A 25,828-nucleotide genomic window follows, 5' to 3' on the forward strand; every position below is an offset into this window, starting at 1 on the left:
CAAGTAGATACATTTAGTAATTAGGAAGGAAGAGTTCAGAACATATAAAATGCCACCTGAAGAGGTCATACACTACAATGCTGTTCTGGCCACATCATTTTTTTCAAATCACACCCTTAGCTTCAGTGAAATGGTCAATTATGGGTCAGTGGTTGTACCATTAAATGTAGGAGCTGAGTTTAGTCATTTATTCTACTGATTTATAGATAGATAAATAGATAAGTAGATAGACACACGCATACCCTCAGAGTACCATGTTGTGGAAAACTGGTGCACAACAATTGCCTCTAATTTATTCTTGTCTCCATGCTCGTCTGTATCCCTCACCCTTGCAAAATTCCATCCTGTACTGACCTTGTACTTGGCCATGTGACTTGCGCTGGCCAATGGGAGACAGTAGCAAATGTGTCACAAGCAGAGGCTTCAATAGTAATTAAGCACTGGGGCTTGCCTTCTCTCCATTCTTGAAACTTGTCACCATCATGGAAACAAACCTGGACTAGCCACTGGATGATGAGAGATCCATAAACCCACTTGCTGCTGTTACCCCAGCCAACAGTCATTCAAACCTTAAAAGCAGAGCTGTCCACCAGACCTGCAGCTGACTGCAGATATATGAGAAGATTCAAGTTAAACCATCATGAGAACTTTCTTGCTGAGTCCAACCCAAACTGATGATGAACAGAATTAGAAGCTAAAAGAAGTGTTGTTTAAATCCACTAGGTTTTATGGTTGTTAATTAAGCAGCAAAATATAGCCAATAAATACATCTATTGATTATATCTAATAATTATATACACACATATATATGTATACACACACAGAAATGTGTGTATGTGTGTATAAAACCCCAGGTCCATAAATATTTCTTGATACTGGTTGTATTTTAGGAGGAAGCTAAATAAAGTGAATATCTTTTTATAAGTATTCCTTATATTACTAAACTATAATTTCCTGTTTTCTATTTTTTTTTTAGCAACAAAACAACTGTTAGGACTGTGCCCAGCAAAGATCATTACTAAACAATGAAATATTTTGAAATAGGTTTTATTTCCTCTTTTTCTCAAGAAGGAATTGCTGATGCCTGATTGTAGGGAGCAAGTCTGTAATCAAACAAGTTCTAACAAGAATTATATTACTTCAGTCATTTTTAGTAACCAGGACATTACAGCTGCCTTTACAGTGTGTAAGAAAACAACAATTTAATTAGCTATATTGTGGAAGGGGACACAGATAGAGATATTTAAAAAGGTGCAGCATATATCAAAGAAAGGAAAGTTGCTGTAGTTTTGTTTTTATGAGAAAAGGAGCTAAAACATACCTCTACTCTGACAGAAAGGAATTACTACTTCATCCTTTTATATTGTTGAACTAAAAGCAAAGATGTTTCTGGGTATTTCTGAAGTATGTTCTCAAAATAGTGAGGAGGATTTTAAAAGTTTTGAATATCATAAAAATGTTGGGACTTCCCTGGCAGTCCAGTGGTTAAGACTGTGCGCTTCCACTGCAAGGGGTGCGGGTTCAGTCCCTGGTTGGGGAACTAAGATCCCACATGTCATGTGGCGCAGCCAAAAAAAAAAGTTGCTCTATGTCATTTAACTGACATTAGAATTTAAATAAATCCACACTGATTAAATTTAATAAGTTTTCTCTTTTTTCGTTATAATTTGTAAAACATACACTGTAATCTTAACTGCTTCTCTGTCTACTCATCGACAAAATATCTGGATGAAAGTGAAAGATTAATTATCTAGGTGTTTAAATAGTGAGCATATAAACGTAATAACCACATGTAAACACTTCAGGGAATTTTTTTAACCTAATAATTCCTGCCATCATATTTATTTAAAGATCAATAAGGGTCTTAAAATATAAAGTAGTTAAAAGATCCCCTACTTCCCAATAATCACCAAATCCCAAAGATCTTGTTCCCTAAGTACCCCTTGAATCTACTTTTTCTCTCCAGTTCTCCACAATTAATTTAGATCTGGTCCTCTTCACTTTTTGCCTGGATTACTGCATTGGCTTCTTAAGTTGTCTCTTCCTCCTCTCTTGTTGTTTCCTGATCTTTGGACATCACATTACAGGAAGGTAAAATTACTAGTAGTTAGTTGAATATACTATTTTATTTCATATCTTTATGCATATTTATGTGCTAAAATACCATTTACTATTATTCATTTTATGAGTACTTATTCATTCTCAAAAACTTGGCCTAGATATTTCCTCCAATTTTATTAAATGGTCCAAATGGTTTAATAAATTCTGCTCTCTTCTGCATTTATATCCTCTTCATTTTTGTGTGTATCTTACACAAATTTTTATTGTCATGTAGGAGACTACTTTATTGATGATAATAGAAATCTTTTCAAAAACCACAGGTAAGCCCGAGCCTCAAGGGATTTTAGGAAATGGACAAAATAAATTAATAAATGTATCTTTTCGACCTTAAGTTCACATTTCTTACATTCTTTCAATAAAATAAATTGCTAATAAAATCACATTCTCAGCAGATGCAAGAGACCCACAATACTCCTTGGTATCTTCTTTGTCTTACTCTATGGAGTCTCATTTCTCTTGCTCTCCACTTCGGTTAAATTTTAATGTATGCTCCTTTAGAAACTCCCCTATTAAAAGCAAAAAACAAACTCTAAATTTCTCTTTTCATGGCTCTTCTTTGATCATGACCAGGAATACGAGATCTCTGCTGTTTAACCAAGTAACAATGTAGTTCTTTACATTTACTGATTCAATAAATATCTGTGGCACACCAAAAATGCACAGTAAGATAAGCTCCTCAACTTTCTGTACTTTAGGAAGATGCTTTTTAATCTCATATGTGAGCAAATAAAGGATGACATACCTTTTTTACTTTGAGATCTATCTTACACAAAGAGTTCATTATCAAGTTCAAGGACCCATAAATAAGAATTTTTAAATCTCTATAATTTTCCAGGGGATATACAGTTACTTTCTGGTCCGCACTTTAATTCATAGCTACCAGTTCCAATAGCTCCCATCTTCTCTTCATTGCTGATAATTCATAATATCAAAGATGAACTAATTGCTTTTGTATTTTACTTTTCTTCTTTTTAAATTAAAATTTTGATGCCCAAATAATACATGGTATAAATAAGAAAGAAGCACATAACTAGTTAAGAGCATGATGTGGATGCTCAAGAAATAATAATAATAGTTCTATTACTATTATATCTTTATCTTAATTTAACTTCATGGAATAATAAGGATTTATCATTTAATTTCTCTATTAAATTTGACTTACCAATCTGAACTTAAGGTAAGAGACATAGGTCAACAAAGAATCACAGAATTTTAAGGTTGAAAGAGATCACTAAGTCCAAATCTCTCATTTTACAGACATGGAAACTTAGGTCTAAAAAGAGTAACTGATTTTCCAGTGGCCAAATAGTCCTTGGAAAACCAACACTGGGAATTTCTGACTTCAGATTCAGTTTGCTATTCAACTTTCCTTATTCAAACATATGTATATTTGCATTTTGATTAACATCACATGTATCATACGACATTTCTTAGTTACCTTGAATAGTGTTCTTCAAAGAGTAACCTTGCTTCCAATGAATTAAATACTAAAACCCAGCTATCAGTGTTCAAACCTTGAGGATTCTTCTCTGCATTAAAGCCTGTATGTGAGCTATCTGGATGACTGGTGATATCTCTCTGCTCTACTTTCTGTACCTCGGGAGATCCAGTAAATTCTCCTCTCCATTGCCCTGTCTCAGCCTTCAGAGCTTTGGCATTACACTCCATGAAGGCTGACAGTGCTTTGGAGGGATTTTTCTCATCTCATCCTCATTCTACAACATGAGGTTTTAATGACTGATAAAACATATTAAATATATGTGTGATGTAGAGTACAGTTCATATCATTGAATAACTACAATCTCATTGATATTAGGAATGTAAACTATTGATTAAGGTACTTTGGTATGTCAATTTGAGAAAAGCATCTGAAATCTCTTGCACAGTGAATTATTGTCTAACATAATTTTCTAAAGTGAGAGAAAAATATAGCTATTTGTCTACAGAAATAGTGGTTTTCCATTCAAGAAATTTTGATTTGACTATATGAATTAAATTAGTACAAAAATAAACACAGTACCATTCTCATAGCAGGCAAGAATATTAGATATGCCTTAAAGAAAATTAATGGAATATAATAAATCTCTTCCATTTTTTCCTCTTTTTTTTCTTGTAGAAATAAACTTAAGAAAGAAACCCAAATGACTGCATGAAAATTCATGATGTTATTTTAATCTATAGGTAAATATGGCTGTAAAACATTTATGAAGAAGTGAAATTTTTTTAAAAATTAGGGCTAAGGAACTTTTATAAACAAAACTGAGTTTTTATGAGACTAAATACTTTTATTTAACTATTTCCACTATCGATCTAAAATTATTTTAAATAAAATTCTTTGCATATATTTTTCAAAAAGTTATTTCCATTCTTTGCCATTGACAACTACGATTTTGAAATAGCTAGTGTCTTTAAACGTAACAAATAATATCATAAAACAAAATGGACCCTAATTTAGTTAACTTTTCAACAGCATATAAGCCATTCATAAGTAGTTCAAAGAGACTAATAATATTTGTGTATCTCAACTCCACACAATTCCTCTAGTCATTATTCTAAATTCCTTTACCCCCTGAACTTTCAAGTGAAAATTCTAATAAAAGTGAAAATTTTAAATGTGCTACATTATACGGTATATCTAAAAATGAAAGAATGATTTTTGCCATACAAATGAAATTACCTACCAAACATTGTAATAAACACAGGCAGCAAAATCAAAGCTTATGATTGACATAATTTTTCAAATTGACAACATTAAGGGTTTCTGGTGTCATCTCTTTGTGAGCAATATTTTGGCAAGTACTTTTTTCTTCCTTATTTGACTTGTCACATATGTCAAAGATGATTGATTATCATGCTGGCAATGAATGAATAAAATACCACACCCAGAAGTCTGTGGCAAAGAATTCTTACCACATGAATATGATATTATTTAACAAATGCAAATAGATGATGTATCGTATTTATTTACTTACTTATACAGCTTTCATCTATTCACTCAGTATTCATAGTTTTAGTTTGTGGCTGTCAGTGTCATTGAGATACATTAGTTTCACTTATTTAATTCTCAGATTCTATTCTTTTTAACACTAACGTGAATAAAATGATATTATAACTTAGTATTGAAATGGATAACCTGTCATAAAACTTGTTTCAATCATCTTAAAATATTTTTCAGTAAAACATTTGGGGCTGTATTTTCAGTAATCTGCTCATTGATTACATTCAACTACACATAATGCTAAACAAAGGAAATGAAATCCTGGCAACAAATTCTAAGGGACTTGCCGAACTACAGTTTAGAAACAGACACAGAAACAACAACAACATATATTTATATATATATTTATTTATTTGCTTGCTTGTTTATTTATTTTACAAACTTGGGAATTATGTGCCTTAAAATGCTTTTTAACCAAATAAGAAATAGGGAACTAGAGAGATGAAATAACTTGACCAAAATCACCCAGCTAGTAAATTCTTCTCAAATTGTCACCTTAAATTGATTCTTTATCTCTAAACCTTGCATTCTTTCCTCTAGAAAATTTAGTTGATCCCTAAGCTTTAGCTGTAATATGCCTTCATACACATCAGGAGTAAATAATTGTTAACATTTCTACTAATTTCAACTACCACAGAAAACCTTATACAATATCGCACTGTTCATTAAACCACATAGTTATGAATATGACACATGTGAATTTGAAATTCAGTGAAATTAATAACATAAAGAACCTGTTTTGCCCAGTGTGACAGTTACACTTTGCTACATAAGAAGCCACTTCAAATGCAGTAGCTTAAAACAGCAGTGTATTATTTTTCACAAATCTTTGATCTAAGTGGGTAATTCCTGTGCTGTTTCAACTGTGCTCCTTAATGCTGCTGCATCTAGCTGAGAAGTTGGCTGGGGTTGGGTTCATCTGCAACATTTAGAGTACCTGGGCCTCTCTCTAGGTGTCTTTTATCCTCAAGGAGACTAGATCAGGTTGAACTTCCTCACATGCGATACCTACATTACAAGAGAATACAAGGTCTAGTGACTGGCTCAGAAATTGCACAGCACAGAAATGTGTCATTTCTGACACATTCCATTAATCAAAGCAAGACCCAAGGCTATATTCAAAGGGGTAGAGAAATAGAATCCACCTCCCAATGGAAAGAGCATCACTGGTACATTGAACCAGGGATTTCAAACTAGGGCATAATTGTAATAACAATATTTGCTTTACAGCATGAATGCAAATGTACTCTATGTATTTCAAACTGGATTTCTGTGAGGTAAATTTTTTCAATATATACTATGCAATTTCTCCTCTATGTATTTCTCTCAATTGTGAGATGCCTTCAAGACTTAAACTTAGTTCTTTGTATTCTCCTTCCTTTTTAACTTCTTTGGGGACCTTTTCCACATTTACTTTTCTTGGAAAACTATAATGGTAACCTACAAATATATTCTATTATGTAGGTTAATGTCACTGCATCAAACCTTAAATGTCTAAAATTAGATTTATCCTAGAATTCCTAACCCTCTGTCAGTGCTACCTCTCTTTTTCAGGTTCGCTTTTGATTAATAACTCAGAATAGTGGTTTTAAATGTTGTTAGCAAATGAGTAATTTTTTAAAACAAAATCTATATAGAATCTCAATATATAAAAATATAAACATGGTAACTAGTATAAGTTTATTCTTAAGATAACATATATTTATTATCATTTCAATTAATGAGAAAATTGAAGCTGTTTAGAGTTAAAAGTTTAATAATCTTTTAAGATTATTAAATGATGGTTGCTACTGTACATTAGCCTAACACCTAATGTCTTTGTTTGTTTGGATTGCACAATATAGATAAAATCCTGATTCAAACAGATAAGCAGCTACAACTGCTAACTTAAAATTTCTAGATATTCTTTAACTTGACATAATGCTTACAAAAAGTATAACAGAAAAATGTGCACTTCAAAGTTGAATTCACTTCAAAGTTGAATCACTATCAATGAAATTGCTGGCCCTCCTTATAATAAATTTGAAAGTCAAAGTTATAATAACACAGAAATATCAATAAGACAATTTCAATCCTTGATTGGTTGAGTTTGTGGTGTAAAACCTGCAGATATAGAGGATCAACTGTATTCAATGTATTACACCAGTTTATATAAGAGACTTGAGCATTCTTGGATTATAGCTTCAGGGGGCTCCTAGAAACAATCCCTGGTGGATAGCAAGGGACAACTGTTTTCCGTGGCATGGCTTGTATTCATTTATTGTTGATAATGATTATTCCCTGACATAGATGATCCTGAGTCTTGACTGGAAATCATTCCACTAATTTGCCTAGAAGCAATAATCTGAAGAAGTAACTGAGCAAATAGTCCTTTCTTCTCTGTATTGTATTCAGTCAGAGTGCATCAGATGACAAATTTCTTTAACTGTATAGCTCTTTCAATTTAAACATGTGGGCACACATGGGTCTCTATGCACACACAGCAAATACCTTTTCCTACCCTGTAGTAATGGCAAAAAGTTCTCACTGTTGTTGGGAAAACTGGTAAAGTAGTCCTGTTCAGGCTTCAGAGGCAGAAGAAGGCCTCTGACCACCTTGTGACCCTGCCTGGACTGGGTGCCTGCTTGCACACCTAACAATTGTTACTAACAACTCAAGCAGCATGTACAATTAGAAAGGGAGTGGGTCTTGGAATTTCTTGAGCCCTGGGGACCTGGCCAGTCCCCCCGGGTCTGGAAAATCTTGTGACTCACATGGTGAAATCAACAGCATATTGAACCAGAGCTGCATTGAACCAACAGCATATTGAACCAGAGCTTCATTTTTGCATGCACACTGATGATATCAGTTTGCAGCCTGGGATTATAAACAGAAGCCCCCAGAACTACAGTTTGAAGTCTCATCCATGGGGTGGACTCACAGCCCGGGACCTTCCCAACTGGGACTCCAGATTGCTGTTCAAGGGACTTCGCAGCACTGCTTGGATCTGGATGTAGCTGCTTCTCCAATTTGGTGATGTATAAACCTCTGTCTTTACTATTCTTTTTTAGTTATACTATTCTTTTCTTAATTAGTATACTGTAATCTTTGTTAATTCAATAAACTCTCTCTAAATTCTTGTTTAACTGAGTGTTATTTTGCCAGCGAATCCTATGAACCTTGAAACCGAAAGTAAGGCTTTCGGCAAAACACCTGTCCAGTATAACATTTTTCAGACCTATCACACATTAAAAATTGGATAAATCAAGATACTTCCTGAGTCCCTATGTAAAAAACAAAATAAAATAAACAGAAACCTCAATTAAATAGAATCGGGAGACCAGAGGGGGAGCTCTCACACCCTGCAATGATAGCAGAGCCCAACAGGAAAAAGAAACACTCCTCTTCTTTCCTGGCAGGACTTAACCAATGAAAAGCCATGAGCTCTTGTTTACGCTAGCCCTCCCAACTTCCTTCTCCTCTCTATAAAAGTGTTCTCCATTCCTTGCTGTGTGGAAACTTGCATGTGGCTCAACATGGTTACAGACCTTGAATTGCAATTCTCTGTTGATCCTGAATAAATTTATCTTTTCTGGAGAAATACTTGGCTGTCTGTCAGGTAAACATTTTGATGGCCTGTAGAGGAAACAGAGAAGACTCCCAAAGGCACTGGGTCTGGTGAGCAAACAGGTGCAGTTCCCACAATTGAGCCCATTGTCACTCAATGCTTTTCTCGCTGAGCCTGGAGTTTGAACCTACATCTTTTTCCTGGATCCAAGCTCACATCCTCTTTGTTTTTGAAACTCTTCAGGCTTTATTTGGGATCAATTTTAAGGTTTCATCTTTCTGGTTAAGGTGTTATTCTGTATGCAAATGCTCCTTTGGCACTTTGGTCTGATTTTGAGATCACTGTTTCAGCCAAAGCTGACTGAGAAGCCAGTGGCCTATTCCTTCCAGAACAGGGACTGCTTCACAGAAACTGTGCCAATTCAGCTATGCACCCATTCCTTTGGAATAGGGGTTGTTTTCTGTAAACTGGCTGAAAAGCCTTTGGCTTCGATATTTCCTTAGAATTGGCTAGTATTAGCTTGCAAGCTGCTTGAGTTGAGCTATTTGAACTGTTTGAAAATTGTTCTTAACTCTAGAGAAAAACGTCTGAGAAATGGGATCCCAGTTATTTAAATTTTTTAAGGGCACCCACAATACAGCCTATTTTATGTTTAAAAACCACTGTCCTTCTTCATATGCATTTATAACAAAATGGACCAATATGACCAAAACAAATTTAGAATATCAGTGGTCTTTATGGGGAACTTTTGAAATCCCCAAACTTAATTTCATTAAAACTGAATTGTATTAAATAACTCAAAACTTTCTAGAATTGACTCGTATGCCTATTTTGATTGGTATTTTGAGGCTTGCAAAAGTTATCAGGAGTCTAAAATTCTGCCTTTGCAAAATAAGATTTTTAAGATCCACAGAGTCAAACAAACTATTAAAGAAAGATAAAATGGGTCTTAAAGACTCAGGCTCTTCTTCCTTGGTTTCTTTTTCTCAAGCTCCACCTCTGGTGCCATCTTGTCTCTCTCCCGTGGCTCCCTGCGGTTCGACTCTGACTTTGGTGCCATCTTCTTCTTCCTCTTTTACACTACCTATGCCTCCTCTATACCCACTGGTCACGCATACAAATTATCTTGCTGAACTTCCCCTTTTTTTCTGAAACTCTGCCCAATACTTTTTCCTCTAAATTTGTCAGAACCTGTCCCTTTAAATTAAGCCTTCTGGGGATCCATAAGCTAAACCCTTAATTTCTTATGTACCCTGGACTAATGCTGAACTGTAAGCCATAGTCAAAGATTTTCCCAAAGTAACTGATGATCCTCACAGATTTGCTGAGGAATTTAATACAGTCATCCAAACTTATCAACCCAGTTTCTCTGACTCATATCAGCTAGTTCATATGCTTGTCTGTGAAGCCCAGGCCCAGCACTGGATGGAAACTGTTAATTGGAAGAGTCCTGAAAAGTTTCTAGAATTACAAATGGGAGACAAGCCCACTAATTTATTATATGATCCAGGCTCAGGCAATCCTAAGTGACATCTTTGGGCAATTCCTAGGGCTTTTCCAAAGCCCGTTGATTGGAATAAAATTTAGGCTTGAACACAAAAATCTGATGAATCTGTTCATGACTACTACAACTGACTTCAGATTATTTTAAAATTCTGGACTTTTTTCTGATATTGATTCCACCCAGGTAGCTTTTAATTCTATATTTATTAATGGGCTGAACGAGGACCTTTCCCTTCTAGTAAAAAGGACCAGGATGGAATGGAAAACTATGTCCACTCCAGATGTAGTTCATCTGGTAAACCAGTTCTTTCCCACTTTAGATGAGTCACCTAAAAAGAAGAATGCCAAAATTCTTCATCTTCAACTCAAGCAAATGAATGCTCCTAAGTGAAAACAAAACCCTCCTACTTTCTGCTATTATTGCAAGAGCCAGGACATTGGAAAAGAGATAGTTACAAATTTAAGCATTTTAGGTGCCTTCAGCCTTCTAACCAGCCTTTCCAATGTCCTCCCAATTCTCAATGATGGGGCTCCTAGGAAGTACAGGAGCTCTTCCCAATCGTCCCTCTTAATTGACTTGGAAAAACATTTCTCCAGATTGGGATGGATCTCTTCCAGTCCTAATCGGCACCAGAGCCACACTCTAGTGCTCAACCCCACTACCATAAAACTCCCCTGCCTATGAGCGTTAAAACAGCTCAAATAGTGGGAATCTCTACTGAACCTCAGGTGGTTTCTGTCTATGGACCTATTCCCTTTTGTTTAGGCCCTTTGAGAAATACACACCCTTTTCTCTTTGGTTTCTCTACCCCTATCCATTTATTAGGCTGAGATGCCTTAGAGAAGTATCATGCTGGAATTTCTCCCAAAAGGGGAAATAAGTCTAGAATTTGACATTAATCATCAAAGTAATGAACCAGGTGAATTAAATGACCCTTTGACTTTTCTGTTGTTGTTGTCCTATTTCTGAGAGTATTAGAGCTGATTCTGGAAACAATCACCATTTATCCCTATCAAATCAGCTATCATCTCCCTTCTGAACAAAATCTCCACCTGATATCGGTGAAATTCACAGCATACCTCCCATCAAGATTCAAATAGATCCTTCAAAACTTCTTCCCAGAATTAATCAATACCTTACAAGTAAAGAAGCCCTTCAAGGCATAAAGCCCAGAATATTACAAGGCTCAAGGACTCATTATCCCTAGTACTAGCCCTTGTAACACTCCCAGTTTACTGGTGAGAAAACCTAAGGGCCAAGGGTGGAAGTTTGTCCAAGACCTCTGGTCAATAAACAACACTGTTATGCCTTGAAACTGTTGTTTCTAACTTTTATATGCTACTAACATCCATTCCCACTGGTTGCAAATTATTTACTGTAAATGATTTATGCAGTGCATTCTTTAGTATTCTAGTTGATGAAGCTAGCCAATACCTTTTTGCCTTCACTTGGGAAGAAAAACAATTCACCTGGACAGTAATACTTCAGGGTTTTACTGAGAGTCCTTTTCATTTCTCACAAATCCTGAAGGCTGATCTGAATGATATAGAGTTCCCTAGGGGTCTTATTTTGTTGCAAAGTGTGGATGATTTGCTACTTTGCTCTCTTTCTCAAGCCTCCTCACAGGAAGCCAGCATCCCATTGCTAAAGCTCTTAGACTTAAAGGGACAAAGGCTCGCTAAAGAAGAATCGCAGTTTGCCCAAACCCAGGTTTGATATTTAGGGCATCTGATGTCAGAACAAGAACTGATATCCAGATAGATCCAGATAGAGTTCATGATGTCTTAAGTTTCCCCAAATCTAAAACTAAGCACCAACTGCAAGGTTTTCTTGAGCTAACAGGTTATTGCCAAAATTGGACTCCAAGGGCTTCCCTGGTGGCGCAGTGGTTGGGAGTCCGCCTGCCGATGCAGGGGACGTGGGTTCGTGCCCTGGTCCAGGAGGATCCCGCATGCCGCGGAGCGGCTGGGCCCGTGAGCCATGGCCGCTGGGCCTGCGCGTCCGGAGCCTGTGCTCCGCAGCGGGAGGGGCCCCAGCGGTGAGAGGCCCGCGTACCGCAAAAAAAAAAAAAAAAAAAAAAAAATTGGACTCCAAATTTCTGTCTTATGCCTAACCTCTGTATGCTTTACTAAACAATACTCCCAACCCAGTTTTATGAGGAAAACCAAACAACATAGCTTTCAAGGCCTTAAAGGAGAGTTTGATGAATTCACCTACCTTTGGGCATCCCAATGATAAGATCTCCTTTTTAATTTTTTTATGAAAATGAAGGGAATATACTTGGGGTACTCATTCAAAAACACAGGCACCACCATTGATCCATTGAGTACCACCACCATTGAGCACCACCATTGATCCATTCCAGCAACTGGGTCCTGTGGCATGAGGACAACCCCTTTGGCTTGGACGCTTTACTGCCTCTGCCCTTTTCGTTAAGACCACCAAGAAAATCATTATTGCATCCCCTTTAACCATTTTTTTTTTTTTTTTTTTTTTTTTTTGCGGTACGCAGGCCTCTCACTGCTGTGGCCTCTCCCGTTGCGGAGCCCAGGCTCCGGACGCGCAGGCTCAGCAGCCATGGCCCACGGGCCCAGCCGCTCCGCGGCATGTGGGATCCTCCCGGACCGGGGCACGAACCCGTGTCCCCTGCATCGGCAGGCGGACTCTCAACCACTGCGCCACCAGGGAAGCCCGCCATTAACCATTTTTATACCTCACGCACTAGAAGCTCTCCTTAATTCTCATCACACTCAACATTTCTCAGTCAGCTGCCTTACCTCCCATGAAGTCCTTTTGTTAACTGCTTCTCACATAACTCTTTTACACTGTAAAAAACTTTAACCCCACTACTCTTCTCTCCTCCATCACCAGTGAAGTCTCTCGTGACTGACTAACAGTGATGGACCACCTCCTGACTCCTTGTGATGATCTACAGGAAACTCCTCTGGATAACTCTGACTTGTCATGGTTCACTGTTGGTTCTTATTAAAAGGTGACAATGGCAAATATTGTGCTGGGTATTTAACTGGCACTCTTTTTGATGTTGTTGAGGCAGCATCTTTACCTATGGCTACAACCACCCAAGAGGATAGAGTATATGCTTTTACATGGGCTTGTACTTTAGCCAAGGACAAAAATGCAATATTTATACTGATAGTAGATATGCTTTCAGAGTAGCTCATAATTTTGGAATGTCACGGAAGCAATGTGCTTCCTTACTTCCAGTGGAACAAATTTAAAACGGCCCCTATGTTTGGGAATTATTAGAAAAAATGCTTTTACCTGGGGCATTAAGATTCTAGGGCATTCTAAAACTTGACTCTCTGGAAGCTAAGGGAAATCATTTTGCTGATATTTCATAAGGAATGCTTCCCTTAAAGAGACCAACAGTAGCCAAACCTCTGTCATCATCCAAAGGGTTATTTACCCCAACGATAATTTAGAAAAACTGGCTAGAGAAGCCCAAAAGTTGGCTTCAAAAAAGAAAAATACAAGACTAGAAATTCAATAATTTTTGGTTTGATCCAAAGATAAAGCTCTGAGACAGAGTCAAGATGGCGTACTAGAAGGATGGGGAATTCATGTCTCCTCACAACTAGGGCAGCTACCAGGCACTGGTGGGGGACCACGGACACCTAAGGGACGTGAGGAATCCCCAGTGACTGGGTAGAATGTGGAGCATGGGGGGAGTGAAGGGGGAGAGGAAGTGGAAGCAGGGAGGGACAGGCACCCCTGAGGGGCAGCTGGGGGAGGGAAAGGGATTCCACACCCGAAGGGGGAAATTGGGGGACCACTGGGAGGGCAGAGTATCAAAAGGGAGCATGTCCAGGTTTCCCCTGCCCACCTGGACCCACAGGAACCTGTTGAGATCCCGGGCCTGATCCTCTGCCCACCTAGGACCCCTCAAGCTGCGCGGGTCCTGAGGGAATGGGAGGGAAGGAAGGGGGAGGAAAAGTAAAGGCCAGACCTCCAGGACTGGCACCCCTGAGGGGTGGCTGGGGGAGGTAGGAGTTCTTACACCCAGCGGGACCGACCCACGGTTAGGGGTCCAGCAGCAATGGGGGAGACCCTGGGGGATGGTGGGGGCCCACTTAGGTACTGGGAAGCCTGTTGGGCTCCTAGGCCTAATACTCTGCCCTCGGAGCCTCCCTCCAGCAATGCAGTGCCCAATCCCCTCTCTTATACCTCCACTCAGGGCCATACCTCCACACTCGGAGACTCTCTTCACCGAGCTGGCCCTAAACCCCACCCACACACCCTCACTCAGGGCCCAACCTCCAAACTCCGGAACTCCACACTCCAGAGGCTCTCCTTTCCATGTGCTGCCTCCGCCCTTCTCTGAAGGTCCTAAGCAGAAGCCCCACCCCACACTTGAATATTGCCCCGCCTAGGCCCCACCCCACCGTCAAAAGTCACATCCCCATAAACCTAGGTCCCACCCCATGCTAAACCCCACCAATGCCTAAGTTCCAGCCCCCACCTAAACTCTGCCCCCATAGCCAAGGCTTTTTTTTTTTTCTTTCTTTTACTCTTTTAGATTGTGGTCCTGTTTTACCTTGTTGATTCACTGCTGTTGATTTTTTTATATTTTTATTTTTCCTAATAAATCTTTTATTTCTCTAATTTTATGGTATTCTTTATACTTTGTTAGCAATCTCTCCTTTTGGCTTGTTTCCCCAACCCCTTTTTTTTGTTGTTCTTTTTTCTGTTGTGGTTTTATTTTACCTTGTTGCAGTTATTTCAAATATAGTTTTATTTTCCCTAATGTATTTTTTCTTTCTAATTTTATTTTGTTTTTTATTCTTAGATATTGTACTGCTCCTTTTTTCTTCCTTTCTTCCTTTTTATTTAATTTTTTTTTTTTTTACCGCGCCACAAAGCTTGCAGGATCTTGGTTCCCAGGCCAGCGGTTGGGCCCGAGCTCCTTTGGTGGGAGCTCTGAGTCCAAACCGCTAGTGTAACGCAGGACCTCAGACCCCAGGGCATATCAGAGTGAGGCCTGCCGGAAGTCTTCATCACAGCATCAAGACCCAGCTCTACCCAACTGTCTGCAAACTCCAGTGCTGGACCTCTCAGGCCAAACAACCAGTAAGACAGGAATACAGCACAACCCATCAAAAAAAATAAAAATAAAATGACAAAAAAATATTGTTACACATGAAGGAGCAAGGTAAAAACCTACAAGACCAAATAAATGAAAATGAAATAGGCAATCTACCTGAAAAAAAATTCAGAGCAATGACAGTAAAGATGATCCAAAATCTCAGAAACAGAATGGAGAAACTACAAGAAACATTTAACAAGGATCTAGAAGAACTAAAGAACAAATGATGAACAACACAATAACTGAAATTAAAAATACACTAGAAGGAATCAATAACAGAGGCAGAAGAATGGATAAGTGAGCTAGAAGATAAAATGGTGGAAATAACTGCCAGGGAGCAGAAAAAAGAAAAAAGAATGGGGCTTCCCTTGTGGCGCAGTGGTTGAGAGTCCACCTGCTGATGCAGTGGACATGGGTTCGTGACCCGGTCCGGGAAGATACCACATGCTGCAGAGCGGCTGGGCCCATGAGCCATGGCCGCTGAGACTGCACTTCCGGAGCCTGTGCTCAGCAACGGGAGCGGCCACAACAGTGAGAGGCCCGCATACCGCAAAAAAAAAGGAAAGAGAAAAAAGAATGAAAAGAATTGAGAACAGTCTCAGAGACCTCTGGGATAACATTAAATGCACAAACATTCGAATCATAGGGGTCCCAGAAGAAGAAGAGAAAAAGAAAGGATCTGAGAAAATACTTGAAGAGATTATACTTGAAAATTTCCCTAACATGGGAAAGGAAATAGTCAATCAATTCCAGGAAGCACAGAGAGTACCATACAGGATAAACCCAAAGAGGAAAATGCTGAGACATATATTAATCAAACTATCAAAAATTAAACACAAAGAAAAAATACTAAAAGCAGCAAGGGAAAAGCAACAAATAAAATAAAAAGGAATACCCATAAGGTTAACAGCTGATCTTTCAACAGACTCTGCAAGCCAAAACGGAGGGGCAGGACATATTTAAAGTGATGAAAGGGAAAAACCTACAACCAAGATTACTCTGTCTAGCAAGGATCTCATTCAGATTTGATGGAGAAATTAAAACTTTTACAGAGAAGCAAAAGCTAAGAGAATTCGGCATCACCAAACCAGCTTTACAACAAATACTAAAGGAACTTCTCTAGGCAGGAAACACAAGAGAAGGAAAACACCTATTATAACAAACACAAAACAATTAAGAAAATGGTAATAGGAACATACATATCAATAATTACCTTAAATGTAAATGGACTAAATGCTCCAACCAAAAAACATAGACTGGCTGAATGGATACAAAAATAAGACCCATACTAATGCTCTCTACTAAGTGAGAGCATTAAGTGAGAGGGTCTCACTTAGAGGGTCTCACTTAGACACTCTAAGTGAGAGGGTCTAAGTGAAGAGACCCACTTCAGACCTAGGGACACATGCAGACTGAAAGGGAGTGGAAGGAAAAAGATATTCCATGCAAATAGAAATCAAAAGAAAGCTGGAGTAGCAATTCTCATGTTAGGCAAAATAGACTTTAAAATAAAGACTATTACAAGAGACAAAGAAGGACACTACATAATGGTCAAGGGATCAACCTAAGAAGAAGATATAACAATTGTAAATATTTATGCACCCAATATAGAAGCACCAAAATACACAAGGCAAATGCTAACAGCCATAAAAGGGGAAATGAAAAGTACACAATCATAGTAGGAGACTTTAACATCCCACTTTCACCAACAGACAGATCATCTAAAAGGAAAATATATAAGGAAACAAAAGCCTTAAATGATACATTAAACAAATGGACTTAAATGATATTTATATGACATTCCATCCAAAAACAACAGAATACACATTCTTCTCAAGTGCTCATGGAACATTCTCCAGGAGAGACAATATCTTGGGTCACAAATCAAGCCTTCGTAAATTTAAGAAAACTGAAATCCTATCAAGTATCTCTTCTGACCACAACGCCATGAGACTAGATATCAATTACAGGAAAAAAAACTATAAAAAACAAAAACACATGGAGGCTAAACATTACGTTACTAAATAACCAGGACATCCCTGAAGAAATCAAAGAGGATATCAAAAAATACATAGAAACAAATGAAAATGAAAACATAACAACCCAAAACCTATGAGATGAAGCAAAAGCAGTTCTAAGAAGGAAGTTAACAGCAATACAATCCTACCTCAAGAAACAAGAAAAAATTCAAATAAACATCCTAACCTTACACCGAAAGCAATTAGAGAAACAAGAATAGAAAAAAACCCAAAGTTAGCAGAAGGAAAGAAATCATAAAGATCAGATCAGAGAAATAAAAAAGAAATGAAGGAAACGATAGCAAAGATCAATAAAACTAAAAGTTGGATCTTTGAAAACATAAACAAAATTGATAAACCATTAGCCAGACTCATCAAGAAAATAAAGAGAGAAGATTCAAATCAATAGAATTAGAAATGAAAAAAGATAAGTAACAATTGACACTGCAGAAATACAAAGGATCACAAGAGATTTCTACAAGCAACTCTATGCCAATAAAATGGACAACGTGGAAGAAATGGACAAATTCTTAGAAAAGCAGAACCTTCTGAGACTGAACCAGGAAGAAATAGAATATATAAACAGACCAATCACAAGCACTGAAATCGAAACTGTGATTAAAAATCTTCCAACAAACAAAAGCCCAGGACCAGATGGCTTCACAGGCAAATTCTATCAAACATTTAGAGAAGAGCTAACACCTATCCTTCTCAAACTCTTCCAAAATATATCAGAGGGAGGAAGACTCCAAAACTCATTCTACGAGGCCACCATCACCCTGATACCAAAACCAGACAAGGATGTCACAAAGAAAGAAAACTACAGGCCAATATCAATGATGAACATAGATGCAAAATCCTCAACAAAATACTAGCAAACAGAATCCAACAGCACATTAAACAGATCATACAACATGATCAAGTGGGGTTTATTCCAGGAATGCAAGGATTCTTCAATATACGCAAATCAATCAATGTGATACACCATATTAACAAATTGAAGGAGAAAAACCATATGATCATCTCAATAGATGCAGAGAAAGCTTTCGACAAAATTTAGCCCCCATTAATGATAAAAACCCTGCAGAAAGTAGGCTTAGAGGGAACTTTCCTCAACATAATAAAGGCCATATATGACAAAACTACAGCCAACATCATTCTCAATGGTGAAAAACTGAAACCATTTCCCCTAAGATCAGGAACAAGACAAGGTTGCCCACTCTCACCACTCTTATACAACATAATTTTGGAAGTTTTAGCCATAGCAATCAGAGAAGAAAAAGAAAAAAAAGGAATCCAAAACAGAAAAACAGAAGTAAAACTTTTTTTGTTTGCAGATGACATGATACTATACATACAGGATCCTAACGATGCTACCAGAAAACTACTAGAGCTAATCAATGAATTTGGTAAAGTAGTAGGATACAAAATTAATGCACAGAAATCTCTTGCATTCCTATACATGAATGATGAAAAGTCTGAAAGAGAAATTAAGGAAACACTCCCATTTACCATTGCAACAAAAAGAATAAAATACTTAGGAATAAACCTACCTAAGGAGACAAAAGACCTATATGCAAAAAATAAGACACTTATGAAAGAAATTAAAGATGATACAAACAGATGGGGAGATATACCATGTTCTTGAATTGGAAGAATCAACATTGTGAAAATGACTATACTACCCAAAGCAATCTACAGATTCAGTGCAATCCCTATCAAACATCAAACTACCAATGGCATTTTTCAGAGAACTAGAACAAAAAATTGAACAATTTGTATGGGAACACAAACGACCCCGAATAGCCAAAGCAACCTTGGGAAAGAAAAACGGAGCTGGAGGAATCAGGCTCCCAGACTTCAGACTATATTACAAAGCTCCAGTAATCAAGACAGTATGGTACTGGCACAAAAACAGAAATATAGATCAATGGAACAGGATAGGAAGTCCAGAGATAAACCCATGCGCATACGGTCACCTGGTTTTTGATAAAGGAGGCAAGAATATACAATGGAGAAAAGTTAGCCTCTTCAATATGTGGTGCTAGAAGACCTGGACAGCTACATGTAAAAGAATGAAATTAGAACACTCCCTAACACCATACACAAAGATAAACTCAAAATGGATTAAAGACCTAAATGTAAGGGCAGACACTATAAAACTCTTAGAGGAAAACATAGGCAGAACACTCTATGACATAAATCACAGCAAGGTCCTTTTTGACCTACATCTTAGAGAAATAGAAATAAAAACAAAAATAAACAAATGGGACCTGATGACACTTCAAAGCTTTTGCACAGCAAAGGAAACCATAAACAAGATGAAAAGACAACCCTCAGAATGGGAGAAAATATTTGCAAACGAATCAATGGGCAAAGGATTAATTTCTAAAATATACAAACAGCTCAGGCAGCTCAATATCTAGAAAACAAACAACCTAATCCAAAAGGTTGCAGCAGACCTAAACAGATATTTCTCCAAAGAAGATATACAGTTTGCCAACAAACACATGAAAAGATGCTCAATATCACTAATCATTAGAGAAATGAAAATCAAAACTACAATTAGGTATCACCTCACACCAGTCAGAATGGCCATCATCAAAAAATCTACAAACAATAAATGCTGGAGAGGGTGTGGAGAAAAGGGAACCCTCTTGCACTATTGGTGGGAAGGTAAATTGGTATAGCCACTATGGAGAATAGTATGGAGGTTCCTTAAAAAACTAAAACTAGAACTACCATATGACCCACCAATCCCACTACTGGACATATACAATGAGAAAACCATAATTCAAAAAGAGTCATGCACCATAATGTTCACTGCAGCACTATTTACAATAGGCAGGACATGGAAACAACCTAAGTGTCCATCAACAGATGAATGGATAAAGAAGGTGCGGCACATATATACAATGGAATATTACTCAGCCATAAAAAGAAACAAAATTGAGTTACTTGTAGTGAGCTGGATGGAGCTAGAGTCTGTCATACAGAATGACGTAAGTCAGAAAAAGAAAAACAAATACTGTATGCTAACACATATATATGGAATCTAAAAAAAAAAAAAAATGGTTCTGATGAACCTATAGGTAGCAGTGGAATTAAGACACGGACATTGAGAATGGACTTGAGGACACATGGAGCGGGAAGGGTAAGCTAGGATGAAGTAGAGAGTAGCACTGACATATATATACTACCAAATGTAAATTAGATAGCCAGTGGGAAGCAGCTGCATGGCATAGGGAGATCAGCTCGGTGCTTTGTGACCACCTAGAGGGGTGGGATAAGGTGGGTGGGAGGGAAACGCAAGAGGAAGGGGACATGGGGGTATACGTATGCATATAGCTGATTCACTTTGTTATACAGCAGAAACTAACACAGCACTGTAAAGAAATTATACTCCAATAAAGGTGTTTAAAAAAAAATGCATGGAAGAACTGAACAGATATTTTTCCAAAGGAGACATACAGATGGCCAACAGGCAAATAAAAAGATGCTCAACACCGCTAATCATCAAAGAAATGCAAATTAAAACCATAATGAGATGTCACCTCACACCTGTCAAAATGGCTATCATCAAAAATGACACAAATAACAAATGTTGACAGGATGTGTAGAAAAGGGAAACTTTGTATAATGTTGGTGGGAATGTAAATTGGTGCAGCCTTTGTAGAAATCATTATGGAGGTTTCTCAAAATATTAAAAGTAGAACTACCATATGATCCAGCAATTCCACTCCTGGGTACATATTCAAAAAAAAAGAAAAGGAAAAAAAACACTAATTGGGAAACACACATGCACCCCAATATTCATAGTATCATTATTTACAATTAACAAGATATGGAAGCAACCTAAGTGTCCATCAACAGATGAGTGGATAAAGAAGATGTGGTGTGTGTTGTGTGTGTGTGTGTATACACACACACAATAGAATACTACTCAACCATAAAAAAGGATGAAATTTTGCCATTTGCAACAATGTGGATGGACTTGAAGGGTATTATGCTAATTGAGAAAAGTCAGAAAAAGAAAGACAAATACTGTATGATATCACTTATATGTGTAATCTAAAAAATATAACTAGTGAATATAACAAAAAAAACGAAACAACAACAACAAAAAAAAAACGATAAAGCTCTGGTTTGGACCAAATAACAACCCAGTCCTATTGAAGACTCTAAAATTCACTCCTCACCCCTGAATATACATTAAACTCTTGGTCTACTAACAAAATGATAGTACTCATGAATCAATATTTGTGGGGAAACATTAACAAGGCTATAAAAAGTACCTATTTCAATTAACCCATTTGTCTGAAGTTCAACCCAGGGAAGCCTGTTTGTACTGCTCCTGGACATTTTCAACTGCACAATGGACGATTTAAAGTCTGGCAAATGCTTTTCATACAACTTCCTTTGTCTCATGAATATACATATGTTTCAGTCATGGTCTATATGTTTTCATACTAGACTGAAACCTTCCCTTGCAGACAGGCTACTGCCTCTTCTGTGGCTCAAATCCTTTTGGAAAACATTATCCCTACCTGGTTCCTCTTGCACTTCACAGTGAGCAAGGTACCCATTTTACTGGCCAGGTGCTTTGACAAGCCTGTGTTGTTTAGCTAGTTTTACAACACTTTCACTGCACTTACCACCCTCAGTGCTCTGGTTTAGTCAAACGCACTGAAGGCATTATTAAGATTCCATTGGCAAAATTTACAGAGCGCCCCCCCCACCACAGATACCTTGGCTGAAAGCATTGTTGTCCTAAATATCAGAACCATCCCTTTTGGAACTTATGAACTCTCACCCTTTGAGATAGTCACAGGACACCCAATGCACTTGGGTTCTGCTTCTCTTGATACACAATTAACAAAAGGAGGGCTATTTCAATATTGCAAAGGGCTAATTGCTTTATAATAATAAAATAACCATGTTTTGGTAGATCAATCTTTTCATAGAGTGTTATTGGAAGATGAAGACTTTAAGCATCACAACTTGCAACCTGGGGTTTTTATCTGTTGGAAAAGAACAGAAGAACTCTCCTCAACCTCATTGGAGAGACCACTATCAGGTACTGCTAACCAATCCTTGTGCTGCCAAACTCCAAGGAATAGACTCTTGGGTTCACGTGACATACCTAAAGAAAGCACCAAACCCTAAATGGACCTGCACATCATCTGGTAATGTAAAAAGAAAGATTTCCTGAAATTGAAGCAGACAATATCTGATGAGAAAGCTTTCCCAAGATATCCAGATCTGTCCTGTTGGAAGTTTATCATCAAACCTCTGATGATGACATAACACTTCAGATGCTCTCTAATATCTATGATCGTGATAACGTATGGAATTTAGATAAAATATACCTTATAGTTCCCCCTCCTACCCCTCCTTGTTACTCAAAGTGACCTCAATAGATTTCCAATCCACGCACTTTTGGTCCAATGTGAGACACTACACCCAAGAAAGGTCCTTCCTGACAAAGGGGCAAAAAACTGCTAAAACTAGAAAATCTGACATGATCAGCAACGCTTTCAGAGCAAGATCTTGATCAAAAGGGGGAAGTGTTAAAAAATTAATAAACAGAAACCTCCATTAAATAGAGTCAGGAGACCAGAAGGGAGAGCCCTCATGCCTGGCGAAGATAGCAGAGCCCAATAAAAAGAAGAAAGATGTTTCTTCTTTCCTGGCAAGTACTCAGCCATGGACTCTTTGTTTACTATAGCCCTCCCAACTTCCTTTTCCTGTCTATAAAATAGTTCTTTCCTTGCTGTGTGGGGTTTTCCATGTGTCTCGCCATGGTTGCAGACACTAAATGGCAATTCTCGACGATCCCAAATAAACTCATCTTTGCTGGAGAAATATCTGGCAGTCTATTCCTTTTAGGTTGACAGCTCCTATAGTTGGAGCCAATTCAAGCCCATTAATCTGGTTTCAAAATCTGTACTATCTGGCTCCTTAATAACTCTCTAACCTCATCTTTTACTGTTTCAAGCACACTGTACAACCAATCATATAGAACAGGTTAATTTCCTATCACCTACTCTGATCTTTCTCTTACCTGGAATGTTCTCATGTTTCCTCTCGGCCAAAAATATGTATTTTTGTATGTATGTGTGCATGTGTTGTTTGTTTGTTTATATTTACTATGTGTTTATTTAATGTGAGGTTTGGAAAAGTTGCAATGTTTACATGGGGGATTAAATTTTATTGTCAATATTGCCCTTTAAAATTGCTCTTAAAATGTGAACTAATTTTTAATAGCTGTTATAAATTCATCTGCTAATTCTGTCACTTTCATTATTGATTAATATTTCTCATGATTATGGACCTCATTAACTGCTTTTTGCATGTCTATTTTTCACTGTATACTGGACATTATGAATACTATATTATTGATTATTTAGATGTTATTCTTTTCCTTAATAGTGTTTATTTTGTTACTATTTTGTTTATTTTGTCACTATTTTGTTTATTTTGTCAGATTTGTTATTAATCTGACAGTTAATTTATTTACACATATCTTTCAACTTTCCAAGGTTTTAAAAAAAATCTTTGTTACTTAAAAAAAAGCAGCCTTTAGCTGAGGGCTAAAATAGCCCTACTCTTAAAGCATGGCCTCTTTGCTACCTATCATATGAAATGAATTCTCTCCACACTGGCTAATTGGAAGTAGAACATCTGTTCTGTGCAAGCTGCAGGAGTTGTTCAGTTCACGACTCCCTAATAGATGTGTATCTTTTGGTATCATTATGCATCCTCTTTGAGTTTCAATTTGCACATGTTCAGCTTGGTATTTAGCCGAAGACCAAAGGCAAGTCATATATACAGATTTCTGAATCTCCTTCTTTACATAGATATCTTTTCTCTGATACCCTGCTCTGTAAATTCCAGCCAACTCAATAGCCTTAAGTTATATACAAATAACCTTTGTATCCTCAGCTTGGTGAGAATACTTTCGGGCTTCCTCTCCCTGAACTATAGTCAGAAACATGCATTCAGGCAGAAAACCAGAGTGATCATGCAGCTAATCTCACTTGTTTCCTTTCTCTCAATGATTGCACTCCCATGGCACCTGTTTATTCAATGTCTGGAAACAGCTCAAATATTTTGTCCAGCTTTGAAGTTATTTACTGCGGCAAAACAGGTCTAATAGCAGCTACTCTGTGATGGTAAAAAGTGGAATCATAAAACTGTACTCTACTCCACTCTACTACATAGCTATTGGTAACACAGTAGGCCAAATGTCTCTTGTGTGATATACATATATCACAGTAGGACAGGGCAAGGGGAGAAATTCTGAAATATTATCTAACAAAGTCTTGTCAAAATGATGCAAACTCCTTTTATAGACATTAAATTAGTATTTCCGGTGTGTGGTTCCAGGCAACAAAATATATAAAAAAAAATAAAGTGGCAATCTCACTCTTGAAAAAAGTAGTATGCTCCTGTCTTATTTCTGGAAATAGGAATAGAAGTGTTGTGTAGAAATCTGGAAAGCAAAGAGTGAGGAGCATCCAGGTTCAAGTCCTCAAGTTTATGTGTGCAAGTCTTGTAGACATCACAGGTCTAACCAGGTAAAGGGTCAAGTCAAGGAGGTGACGTAAGTACACAAATGTTCTCAATTCAAATTCTACAGGGCTATGAATGACCAACACAAGAATCACCATGCAGCACTGAACTCTGTGCTACTCTATTCCACTTTTGCACAGGGATACGTGATTATTTGCCTACAAACTGTAACATGGTCAGAGTAAAGTCAGAGCCCTGCAGGAGAATATGGAATTATGAAACTAGGCTTCTCTCCCTAATTGTTGTAAGCAAAAGAGAAATATAAGATATCACAGTATCACATAAAAAGGTCCACTTATCTCACTGAAGAGTAAAGTAGCATTTTACCAGGAAAAAACTGGGAGGCTAACTAACCAGAAGCTTTAAAAGGTGAATTCAACAAGGTCCTGAACCTTGCTGTCAACTTGCAGAGTCACTGACAATTAAGATTTGAACTGACATTTAAACAAAGAAGATTTATGAACATCTAATAAACACATGAAAAGATGCTCAACCTCATTAGCCATTTGAGAAATGCAAATTAAAACCATAGTGAGATGTCATTTCACACTCACTAGAATGGTTGTAATCAAAAAGACATACAATAACAAGTGTTCGTGAGAAAGTAGAAAACTGGAACCCTCATATATCGCTAGTAGTAATGTAAAGTGGTGCAGTTATTTTGGAGAGAAAGCCTCTTGCCAGTTTCTTAAAGATTTAAACATAAATTTATCATATAATGCAGCAATTCTATTCCTAGGTCTCTAACCCACAAAAATATATATGGGATGTGTGTGAAAAAAAAAAAAAAGAAAATATATATATATAGCCACACAAGCACTTGCATGTGAATGTTCATAGCAGCATTATTCATACTAGCCAAAATGTGGGAAAAATTCAAATGCCCAACAATTGATGAATATCTAAACAAAAAATGTGGTATATCCGTATAATGGAATACTATTTACCAATAAAAAGGTAC

The 25,828-nt window shown here is 37.4% G+C and overlaps 1 long non-coding RNA gene and 1 pseudogene across 1 annotated transcript in view; both read right to left on the reverse strand.

The window, feature by feature from the left end:
* Positions 1–3,789, reverse strand: part of LOC132517888 (NADH-ubiquinone oxidoreductase chain 5-like) — a 53,777-nt pseudogene extending 49,988 nt beyond the window's left edge.
* The window catches only part of LOC132518160 (uncharacterized), a 522,958-nt gene that overhangs the window by 447,212 nt on the left and 49,918 nt on the right, over positions 1–25,828 (reverse strand). The window lies entirely within an intron of this gene.

The sequence above is a fragment of the Lagenorhynchus albirostris genome, chromosome 3, assembly GCF_949774975.1.
Source record: "Lagenorhynchus albirostris chromosome 3, mLagAlb1.1, whole genome shotgun sequence".
NCBI classification, from domain to species: domain Eukaryota; kingdom Metazoa; phylum Chordata; class Mammalia; order Artiodactyla; family Delphinidae; genus Lagenorhynchus; species Lagenorhynchus albirostris.